This window comes from Halyomorpha halys, unplaced genomic scaffold (genome assembly GCF_000696795.3).
Source record: "Halyomorpha halys isolate HHAL.00 unplaced genomic scaffold, Hhal_1.1 Scaffold1731.1, whole genome shotgun sequence".
Classification (NCBI taxonomy): domain Eukaryota; kingdom Metazoa; phylum Arthropoda; class Insecta; order Hemiptera; family Pentatomidae; genus Halyomorpha; species Halyomorpha halys.
The window spans coordinates 35,798-48,619 of NW_027110224.1; the positions used below are offsets into that span (position 1 = coordinate 35,798).

Sequence of the window (12,822 nt, forward strand, 5' to 3'; positions counted from 1 at the left end):
ATTTACTCAAAAAGAGCATATTACAATATATATATATATTTTGTTTTATTAGTTCCTTCTTAAGCTTAATGACGCTTAGCAATCACAAAAATATAGGCTCATAATTTTAGATATAATTTGTTTTAATAAAAATTTTTTCAGTATATATTATAATAAAAACAATGGGTTACATAGATGCTATCGTTTCCAGAAAAGACATACAATTGACCAAATGATGGGTTACATAGATGCTATCATTTCTAGAGAAGATGTACAATTGACCATATCACAAACCAACATCAGGTATTAGCCTAGGAGTCCATCTCCCAGAATGTGGAGCCTCCTAATGCTGTTGCTACTGTTCGATGGTTATTTTCCGCTCGTCTCTGGAAATGTGAGAGCGTCATCTATAGTGCCTACTTCTTTCTTCAACAAGGAGTTCTGCCTGTGGCATTCTGGCTATAAACACACTGCTTCATAGAAAACAGTTCACAAAACACTTACCATCCTTAAGGACGGTAAGTACGCAGGAAACTGCGATGAACGGAAACCATCTGTCTCCTGTATGATCTGGTAACCATCGCATCTTGAACTCTTCTTGAAGCACAGAAAACTTCAGAAGACGTCTCACTCGCTGGTAATGTCTTCTTGCTTGGTTATAACACTGGCGAAGATCGTCAATAGTATCCGTCCACCAGTACACTGAGGAATGATGTTTTCCAGGCTTTAAACGGGTCATAGTTACATCACAAACCCCAGATATAAGAGGTCAGTATACACGCCTATTCCTTAGCTAACGCTTTCAATTAACATTGATCATTAAAGTGAATGAAGCATCATCAAAAGTTTTCGCATTCTAGCCATTGATTCTCCATCAACAACTCTTCTTTCTTGTAGGCGTATCCAGTGTAATCAATATAGCCTGGTGTATAAATCACTGAGTGTATAAAATTCACAAACCTTCCAAGTAGTGATCCATTGCAGGCAACCACTCAAAAATGTTAAATCGATGATAAATGATCTTCCTGCTCTAGTGAATATTGGGTTTGGTCCAGTGTTCATAAGTATCATATTGTTTTTTGTGCAAAAGGTTCCAGGAGAACTTCACCGCATTGATTTGTTGCCACTCATCATCGGCTCATATTGACCTGCAGGATGTGCAGCCTACGCATACTGGGTTCTCTTCGCCTGCATGACCATCTTCTCCAGATGTAGTAGGCATTTCCTGGTTCCTGCACAATGTTGGAGATCTTTCCCCCCTCTGCCTTATTTATTACAGTTTCTACACCATGGTGTCAGTCCCTTCTTCTTATCTGAACATAACTTTATCTTACGCCCGATGCCAAGTTCTCTGTGCATGCCTTTTGGCAGGGTGTCAATACTTCTGACACCGCAGGCAGAGCAGGGGATTGAGGTAATCCCTGATGGTCATGCTCCACCATCCTATAGTAGTGTCGACTGTGGACAGGTTCATCAGGGTGAGCTTTAATAACCTGCCCCGCCCCTCACAGGAGTGGTGAAGCAGTATCTTATCCACTCCACCCTGTCCTCCACTTTGGCACTCCCGAGGCCACTCTTGGTACCTTCTTAGTTTCTTCCCGTTCCAGTGCTTTGGAACTCCTTCAACTTCTAGATGGGGCCTCATCATCGCAAGCCTCACCTCAAGTCCTCTCTGCTTCAGCTGGTCCCCTTCTAGGAGTCTTAGCCTGGTCGGCCCCATCTGTCCTGATCCTGATCAGTCACTTGTTCCCTCTTCGATGGTTGGGAAACAAATCATTGCTGGGGCAGGAACAAATTAGTTTTTTGGGCCACACAATTTCCAGGGAGGGTGTGAAACACGGATAAAGTCACAGCTATATGGAAAATGGCCTTCCCTAGAGATGTGAATGGAATTCGGAGGTTACTACTGGAGATTCATGCTAGAAATGGCAGAGTACCTCACCCCACTCAACGGAAGGGAGATCCCCCTGTTGTGTACGCCAATAGAGACCTGATGGAGTCGGAGACCTGATACAGCACACTGAAACGAGAGCTCTTGGGAATAGTGTGGGTTGTTGGCCACTTGAGGCTCTATGTGTTTGGTAGAAGGTTTAGAGTTAACTCTAACTAAACTAAGTTAGGCCCCTGCAATGTGTGGGAAAGTTAAAGAAATCTTTGGCCAGGATTTATGTGTTGAAAGGAGCTTTTTGGACAGTATAATAGGGAAATCATATATAAACGAGGAAAAGAAAATTTAGTAGACAATTGGTTGTCACGAGCAATAACAGTAAATACAGTAGAGAAAGAGGCTGGGAAACTGTCCAGACAATTCCTGAGAAGAAGAAAAAAATGTTGCCAAGGAAGACTATAGGGACGAATTGTCATCTAGTGAGAGCTCGGAGGAAGACCAGTAGATACGGTAGAAATAGAGGACATAATAAATGACAAGAGACGGTTGATTGCATGGAAGACGTGGACTGCTGGATTGGTGAAAGTTGAGGATAGCAAGTATGGGAAGAGCACAATCATGACGATTCGATTGCAGCCAGGTGAGAGGGACAATCAGATGTGTACAATGTCAAAGAGCCTGGAGAAACTCATCACCTATACATGGGTAATACTGTTGTCTGGGAAAAGACCAAGCAGCTATTGTGTGGTAGAAACCCTTCGAGAAGATGAACAACAGAGAAGTGACTGTAGCATATCATAAGGGCAAGACTAATCACCACAAAATCCCAGAGACTCTACTCGCCTTAAAGAAAAGGTACTTTAGGTGGGCGATGAAAAAGACAATTATGAAGATTGTAGGAAACTGCAAAGTTTGTCTACGCATAAAGTATGACAGACACCCACCAAAATGGAGGTAAGAGGAAACACCTACCGCAGATCCACTGCTAAACGATCTACAGATCAATACTTTCACTTGGAAAGGATATAAATAGATACCCATGATTGATCTCTTCAGTAAGGTGTTAGAAGCAGAGACAGCTCTCCTATTGTGGTTCCAATTTTATTGAGTTCCAGAGCACATCGCAACAGGCGGAGACGGAGAATTTGAAAATACCATAATTTGAACATAAATGAAGGGGCTTGACGTAATATGGCATCTTAACACACCAGGGTGGTCTAAGAGAAGAGGAGGTTTAGAGCAGTTTCATGGCACATTAAGTGAATCTTTGTCTATATCAGGGACTAAAACTGAACGTGGCAATGCCTAAGGCTATTGTGACATATAATCATTCTGTACATTCAGGTACGGGGTTTTCGCCATTAGGTCCTCTTTAGGCTTCATTGACACCGCCAGGACTATAAGGGCATGGCGGCGGATGGAGAGCAAATACACAATAACCACGTTCCTCGAAGAAAGTTATGGGAGAAAGCATAGAAAAATTTAAAGATCACAGACAGGATGGGAGCGATCAAAATCAGGACTATTGTATATAGAAAGTTGGGGTCTTACAAGGGCAAGGAAATGCAGCGATACAAGGGCAAATTCACGGTGATAACCATTAGAAAACATAATATTGTTACAGTAGAAAGTATCAGAGAACCTAAAATGAGGAGAACTGTCCATATTTAGCAGTTAAAACTTCCAGCAATGGCAATATAAAAACTGGAGTGTCTTCATACTGCCACAACTAGATTATATTATTAAAAATGTAGTTATTTATTGTTTTTTGTTTTAAGTTTGTTTATGACTTTTGTTAATTTTTGTTTTCATATTAACTTTTTTATGTTATTGTACGAAGAGTTTTTATTTTTTTCCTAGGTTTAAAGTATGTATATAGCGTTTACTTCGCTGAGCTTGAGTTTTTTATGTATAGTAATATTTTTATAGTGATTAATTAAAACTTACATTTTTACAAGAGTTAATGGTGAAGTATGTTTGAGTAACAGGTTCTTCTTCTTTAATTCGCACAACAGGCGCCTGAAGCTACCCTTGGCCTCCTCAACAGCTGCCAACCATCTCACTCTATCCTCTTTAAGGGTAACAGGGATTCTCATTTGTCGCAGCTCCTGCCCCACAGCATCCCTCCATTGGCCCTTTGGCCAGCCACGTCGCTGCACACCATCCGGAATGTTGATGTACAATTTATGAGCCACTGTTTGTTTCCTCATTCCTCCTCTTCACATGGCCAAGCCATTTACATCTCTGTATCCTGATATGCGAGAAGATGCTAGATTTCTTGTAGAATCCAAACAGTTCGCCATTTTTCCTTCATTGCCAATTACCATTCTTCCTAAGATCCTTCTCAGAAATACTCTTTCAAACCTATCTAGCAGGTTAATGCATTTATTGTTTAGGGTCCAAGTTTCTCCACCATAAGTGACGATTGGCTTTATAAAGGTTTTGTACAGTATAAACTTGGTGGTATGACTAGAAATGTTGCTCTTGATTAGCCTTAAAATGGAGAAATAGGCTCTATTTCCAGCTGAAATTCTGCTTTATTCTGGTTATCATTGATGATAGAGCCAAGGTAAGGAAATCTTCTTATTCATTATTCATAAAAAATATTTCTCCTTGTCATCCTTCTCTTCTGTGGGGCCATGCACACATATTAAACTTATGTTCCGAAAATGGTCCCTAACGCATAGTTTTCATAGCCTTTCATTAATTGGTTGAAAGTCGTGGATTGAGGATTTTATTCTATTCGCGACCATAAATGCAACTCAAATTCATGCCTATTTTCACTTCTAATATATAGCGTTATGAAATTCTTGGTCTTTAGATCACCTTTTCCAGTCCATCTTATCTCCTGTATTGCCAAGATGTCCAAAGAGGCCTTCTGCAACACATCAGTAAGCTCTTTAAGAGCTCCAGCTCTATATAAAGTAAGTGCGTTCCAGGTTCTGATTTTAATTGTCTGTTTTCGATGATCATGTCCATTTTGTTGCCGTGAATCAATCCTACACCCACAGAATTTGTTGAGTGTTCTTAACAATGTGATTTTTACGATTCATGGGAAGTCAGCACATGAATCAACCCTTCTCCTTTATCCAGGCTTGTGACTGGTAATTGCCCTTGCATAGCTATTTCTATTGGCAGAGTTACAGGTTATGTTTTCATATTGTTTTTCTCATAATTATTTAGTAAGTTATACCAAAGCCCCAAATTGAATGTACATTACTAAATTCTCAAAAAAAAAGCTCAGGAAGGTAGATTCTTAAATAAATTTTATAAGTACATCCATGAGTTGTACATTTATAAACAATTTTTATATTTTGACAGTAGAAAAATATTTTATTAGAGTCTTATTTTGATTATAATAATTCATTCATCACCTTCACTCCTCCATATGCTTAATCCTATAAAATCTCTAATCTATACAATTACACCTTTCACAATCGTTCCATCAATGTTTTAATTGAACTATCTAACATTTTTTTATATGTTTGTGCATTGATAATTTGAATATATATTTACCTTTTTTAATTTGTCCACATATTTGATATTAAGCTCATACAACAGATACCAAACTCATTATTTTTGGTTTTCTTATTCTTTGGAAAACACCAACTACATTTTGGCTATTTTCAGCTGATGCTGATTTTAAACTTTTTATGAATAAATTTAATAAAAAATAGAAACTCATTGCTGAGATTTGAAATTTGCATCATGAATCTGTGGATAAGAAGGGTTCATCACTGTGCTCAAAAGTTAGCAGACAATTTGTAGAAACTGGAATTGCATATTGTATATATTAACTACATTACTTTGCTTTTAGTGTGTACAGAATCTTTTCCAATGTCATTAATAATAAGTTTAATTAGTGGAACAAGATTTTAGGGAGTACACAACTGGAAAGACCAATCAATTACTGATAATATATTTTTCTGATAAATGATCGTCAAGAAAGCATTGGAATTTTTGCTGATAACCCTCTATCTAGCAAACTGACAACTAACCCTATCTTAATGGACTGCAAAGCAGTATATTATAATCAGTGAACAGACAATCAGAGAATTAAGATTTCTAAGGAATCTTATGGTTCCCACTGTTCTTTATGGATGCAAGACGTGGCCTCTTACACTAAGGGATGAACACTTGAGGTTTTTGAAAATAAAGTATTACGCAAAATATTCAGACCGAAAAAGGATGAATTAACCGGAGAATTTAGAAAGCTACATAACGCTGTATTAAGGGAACTACACCTGGTAAATATAATTCTTTACAAGGTTTATTATTTTCTCTTGTTGCATCTGTAATATAAACAGGTTCCTATTGATAGCTGATCATAAAATGAGTGTAAAATTTTCAGAACTATTTTTAAAAGTGTAAAAATATTTCTTGTGAGGTACAGTGATGTTTGATACTGTTTCAGGACTGTTGCAGCTCTAGCTAAAGTCAGTGTCTCTCCTATCCTTCACTCTTCTTGCTCAACGGGGGAGCCAAACTCGAGGCGCCTCTTCGGTTTTCTCTAGATACATATCATTATTATCTACCACTAACAAAAACATTTAGTTATTTGCAAAGAAAAAAAATTAATTGTACCCTTTGACTTCCTCAAAGTGTATTTTGTAAATACTATTGTATTTTAAATGCAAACTAGGAACAAAAATGTTATTATTTTGTTGTTGTTACATATTTATATTATAAATATTATATAAGTTATATATTGTACGAAATATTATATTTTAATTTAATTCTATTAAGTAAAAGAAGAATGTACGACTTTTAAAAAAAAATAAATAAAAAAGGGCTCTTTTTAAGGTAATCGACCAACCCATCCATATCTAACAAAAAAAATTAAGAAAAGAAATATCATTAATTAAAAAAATCTTAATAAAATAAAAAAAAAATCTTTATGTAAATTGTGAATTTATCACACCATGTGTTCAGAATACCTTTGCCTGTGGAGCCCTGAATGGGAAAGTAAGCTTTTTGTTTTTTATTGGTAATAGCTAGGGTGTTTAAAATTTTTGATTTATCAGTAACAAATTTATTTAATAGAAAACAGTCACATATATTTAAATTTTGTTGAAACAGCTGTCAGGTTGAGGTACTGGTAAGTATTCCTTAACTAATTTAGGTTTTATTTACATATAGTGTTAGAGCTGAGATAACAGAAATTATATTGATATTAATCCTTGTTGATGTGTATCAATGGGTCTTTTGTATTCCTAGCTGTACCATATATGATGCTCACAAACAGGTTGTGATCCAGGCTTTATAACTTGAATTATTAATTTAAATGCTGTTATTTAATTTTCTTCTTTAAGTCCTATTTAGATCTGATTATTGTTTTAGAATTACTATAAAATTGTAGGGTATCTTTCTCATCCCCAATTTTCCTTTTCCTCTCTTGACTGAACGGTGCTCCACTTAAAACTTCCTATCTATTAATTTGTATACATATACATATATAATGTAGATATGTATATATATATGAATCTTTTGAGCGTTTATTGTGATAATATGCTGTTAAAGCATGAAAGCATTCCTTATTGACACATAGTGTGAATTCGTGTACAATCATAGTGTGATGGCTTTTTAGAGTACTTAAGAGAGAAGGTACTTATATTAGCTAATTTTCATTTTCCCCCAAAATTGGGAAAATCATTAGTGATATATCTTAGGTACAAAATTCTATATTTACTTTTTATGTTTCTCTATTTAAGAGTATTTAAAGATATCACTGTTGTTGATGTTTGGTGTCGTTTGCTTCCCCTTCTGTACAATCTGTTCTGTAAGAAACACTGAGGCATTGTTGCCCGTGATGATGTGGTGCACAATCACTGTGATAATCACAGTTAGTTAATGTGGACTCTCCCAGTCTGCGAAGCTTTCAAAATGTTCCACTCTTTTATAAATTATTCTTTTTGTATTGTTACATGTGCCAAACTGCACGAAACCCATGCAATAAGACACAAAAGAGTTATACAATCAAAACCTCTTTGATAATACTCTTTAATAATATACTAAAGACTTATAGGTGTGATTTATTGTTAGTCTATATCGCTCTGAGGCGTCCAATCAAATATTCTCTTTTTAAATAAGTGTTATATTCTTCCCAAGTTTTCAATCAATGTAACTCCTAAATTTTTGAAAGTTGTTTCGGAACTGTTTTTAAAAACCAATTTTATATACTTTATTGAAAATATAACTTTTTAAATAAATTGATCTCCAGACAGTAACTCGTGTCTATAAACTTAACACTGTTCAACTTTTTCATGAGTGTGTATTTTAATTATTATTGATGTGTATTTCAATTTTCTTCTTTATTTGCTGTTGGTATACTTTATCTTCTTCTTCATCATAACATTCCAATTCATATTTTACTTGAAGTTTTATGGAAATGAAGAATATAAATGTATTATTCTTTGTTTACTAATTACTACTAATCTTTAATGTAACTGATAAGGGTTGTGATTCCATATTAGGATACGTAAGATATTAATAAATTAAATATTAAATCAAATTGCAGATTGAGAGCACTCTTGATAATCACGTTTTTTACAGATTTTCAATACTAATTTTATAGGTTTCTTTATTGTTAATTTAAAATTAAATTTTGTACTAGGTTTTTAAGTAAAATGTAGCATGTGGATTAAAACAAAAAAAAATATTTAAAATAAAAAAAAAGACCTATGATAATTTTGACTGTACTAGGAATGGGTTATATTGAACAAGTGTACAAATTAGATAGTATGTGTATACTTTGCTTTGAAAGCACAAATTATTTTCTTGTACTATTCTGTATGATGCTCCAAATTTGTTGCTTTATAAAGCAGAATGCCTTTAACTGATGCGTGAGCGTTATGTTTAGAAAAGTGCAGTCTAGTTCTAGAGATTCCACTGCCTTCTGGCTCGACAGTTGGCGAGCCTGATTGTATACTGTAGTTCTAGGCATACTATCTGTAATCACATCTTTCTATGAAAAATAGTTTTAATTTCTTTTTTATGTTTTATGCAATATTTATTGTTTTATTTTTCATTTATTAGTAATTCTTTATACATTTTTATTACTTTAGATTTTTCAATTCAAAGTGTATATATTTTAATTTTTTACCTTTATTTTTGTTTGTCTTGTCACAATTGGATAAAAATTGCTGCATTTACTGTATTGTAGTGTTAAGTTGGCTTTTCTCCATTATGGAAGAGAGGTATATTATTAATAAAATTGTTCCTCAGACTAGTCCTTTTCAATTATTAACATTTTTTTATTTTGTTGTAAATCTTAAAATAAGATGATTTTTAATCTGAATCAATACAAGAATATTTACTATCCGGTAAATGACTTGAAAATCGAATTATTGCTTGGTTGCTCTGACCAAGAACATTATCCCATCTAATCTGTCTAGCTTGCATAAAGCAAGTTGCTAGAAAGCAAGCAAGATGGATTAGATGTGACTGGACTGTCTAACATTCTCATTCTGAGCATAGCCTGACAAGAATATTACAAACTGTAATAAAGCTATTACATAATTTATTTTTATATATTCCCCTTGTTATTAAAAATTAACTTTGGAAATTTAAGGCACACTACTGATTTAGTTAAAATTGATAGCTATGGGATAAGTTGATTGAAAAAATCTTTATTTAATCAAACACATCTTTTATCATTTATTCCTTATCTATTTTTCATACATAGAAAATTCAACAACTTTTTTCGAAACAAAAAATGGAGAATAATTTATTACAAAAAAAAAAAAATGTTTTTGTTTCAAAATTAATATATATATCATAAAATATCCAAAGATCCAAATGGATCGTGGGTGAGGGAGGGGGTTTAATGGTTGTCCATTACGTAATCTAACAGTAACAACATTTTTTGTCCAAAATGAAACATGAATCAAGACCAAGTGATCTGAATGCTAAAAAAAAATTACTTGTTTTAAATAATTCAGAAGAAAGGGCCAGGTTTAGATAAACAGACAGCATCATCTTTTGGTTCTTGTTTCAACTGAATAGTGGTTATTCAGAAGTTAAATCTATTGGCAAAGGCACATAGATTATTTTAATGTGAAAAATTTATTTCAAAATATTGGCACTTTAATCCAAATAAGTGATGCTCCACCTCACCTAATGCAATGTTTTTAAGAAGTATGAAAATTAGGTAATAAATATCTAATTACAATTTTAAAATTTTGATTTATACTATTGTAAAATTTGATAATGGAACGAAAATATTGTTGATTTTTTTTTTTATCATATCAGATTTTTAATTTTAAATATAGATTCATTTTAATGATCATAATGATTTATTTCCAGAGGCAGTTATGCCCTTCTTGAAATTATTTTGTCAGAAAATGACTAGTCATAGACATTATCTTTACCATTAGTATCTATCTCTCAGTAACCATTAACCTAAATGTGCCATTTTTCATATTAGTTAAATTTTTTGTTTCCAATGGTTGGTTACTGACGAGATCAAAAAATGTTTTAAAGAATTGGATCATCAGCCTCTAAACCAGTAAATGCAGTTAGTTTTTAATTAATCAAAATGGCTTCTCACACGTAACATTGCAACAATACTCACACTAGCGACACAATCTTTAATGAACAAGTGCAATAGTTTGGTGTGATACACTTGGCATTAAATAATAAGCACAAAATTATTTTAAATGTTGGTTTACCAGGGCAGGCCTAATAAGGAAAAATAATTGAGAACACGTTATATTTCATTTGTTTTAATTATTTATATTATCCTTGTTTTATTTAGTTTTAAATAAGAGGAAAAGGCTTTAAGATATTTGATATTTATTATTGTAATGTACTTAGTGAAACTATTATGGCATAATGCCATCTGTTTTGTTACAATTATTTTTATGATTACATTTTTTGTTTTTAATAAGTTTTACTAAAAGATTGCTTTAAATATTCTATTGTAGTTACTATATTGTATATAATATACATATATATTTTTATTTTATATGCACTACCCGTTGATTTCTTATGAGGTGTTGTAATTTATATGATTTTTAGAAAGACATTGCCAGAATAAATGGGGCTGGTTTAAAAAAGATGTTTTTAATTTTTCATTCCCATGATCATTTTCTCCTTTTCACTCTGATTTCATGTATACACGAGCATATACAGTGGTAAAAGCATAAGAAATTCCATACATAAGTCATTTTGTATAAACATATTTAACTATCTCTTATTAATCAGATACATTGGAATTAAAATATTTTCTGTAATTTTGAATCTTTACTAGTACAATATCAAACTGAACATTTTTTTTCATTTTTTTACTTATTCAAATGCAATAAATTACTGTTCAATTTTATGGCTTATTGCCATATATACAATAATATATATATTGTAGTAAAAATAATAAGCCATAAAATTGAACAGTAATATGTTATTCACCAACAAAACTTTTTTTCATTTCATTTTTACAGGACTGCTTATTTAAAGCCATTATCAATTCAGAAATTATATTTTTATTGTAAAAAAAAATTGGGCAATCGTTTACAGTTAAACAATAATTTAGAATCTGGTGGTATCCGTAGCCTCAGAAAGCACATCTGTAATTTGTTTTTGAGAAAGAAAGTACAGTTTCTTAAATTTCTAAAAAAATATATTAAACTATTTTAATTTTTTTGAGGGGTTGAGATAGGTTATTAAAGAATTTCTCTGCATAATTTCTTGATGTTATCTCTAAGTTTTTTATAAGATTCCATAATTTTATAGGAGAAAGTGCAAGTTACAAGTGGGCATTCTGAGACTACGCATACCAGCAGATTAAAACAAATAATTATCTAGAGTCTTAGAAATGATATAATGTTCAAATTTAAAAAAAAAAAAAAAAGCTCTCATGCTAGTAAATAAATGAAAAATATAGACGGCTTTTTAATCTATTTAATAATTGTACCCTACGGAAGAATTTCTTTTAAAATTCAAAAGATGTTGAGTACTTACATCAAGCAAAATATCATTCACTTTAGTTATGTTATAGTTATAGTTATATATGGCACCTTGTGAATCCAAATAAATTAATACTATAATTTTTATTGTTTTTAATACTAACAACAATTAAAAACACACACAAAAAAAAAAAATTGTCACACAAAGATACATCTAGCCTGACTTCTCCAAGTCAGAAAAAATTAAATTAGTATTCTACAAAACGATAGGCTAAACAAGATTTCTCTTAGAGTGATGCATTGATTTTTTTCATGTTGTTTTGTAATTTATTCATTGATTTTTTCGCACTCCTGAGATATAGTAAACGCAAAAATATTTTGTTTAAGATAAGCACTCATGATTATTTGAATTTTAAAATATATTCTCCTTTGGGGCAGAATAATTTAACATGTTAAAAAGCTATATATATTTTTCATATATCTACTAACCTATATTGTAATGTTTATTCTTTGAACGATTATTTTTATTACTAATAATGTTATTTTGAAACACAATCATCCTTGCAGAAATCGCCAAAATTATGTTGTTGTTTATTTACCTGATTAATTTATTTATTAAATCATTTGACCATTCTTCAATACATTTTAATTATACCAAAATTAGGTTTATTTAAAATATTGAAAACAAAACTGCATCTGACCAAAAGTTTTTATTATTTTATAAATAAAAAGTAAAATTGAAAATTTATATTAAATATAAATCAAATTATAAAATTTTTATTTTTTAGACATTTTTAATTCAAAGGTAATCTTTATTGCTAACTCATTTCTGTAATATTTTAAATAAAAGAAAAACTTAGTTACATAAGAAATGAAATTTCTTATAGACATAAAAATGTGGATGACATCGCAATCTATGCCTCCAGCGTTAATGCTCCAACTGCGCTGCCTCATGCATAGGAAGCGGCTAACACCATCACTGCCGAACTCAAGCGCATTGAAATTTAAATGAATCCCATTTGAATGAAGACAGACGTCATACCAAAAAGGTAA

At 32.3% G+C, this 12,822-nt stretch overlaps 1 protein-coding gene across 2 annotated transcripts in view; it reads left to right on the forward strand.

The window, feature by feature from the left end:
• Positions 1-10,928, forward strand: part of Eip78C (Ecdysone-induced protein 78C) — a gene marked incomplete at its 5' end in the record, with an annotated part of 46,388 nt that extends 35,460 nt beyond the window's left edge. Inside the window, 1 exon segment of one of the 2 annotated variants that reach the window (XM_014435920.2) lies at positions 6,282-10,928. 2 annotated transcript variants of the gene reach the window in all.
• Positions 10,929-12,822: the final 1,894 nt, after the last annotated feature.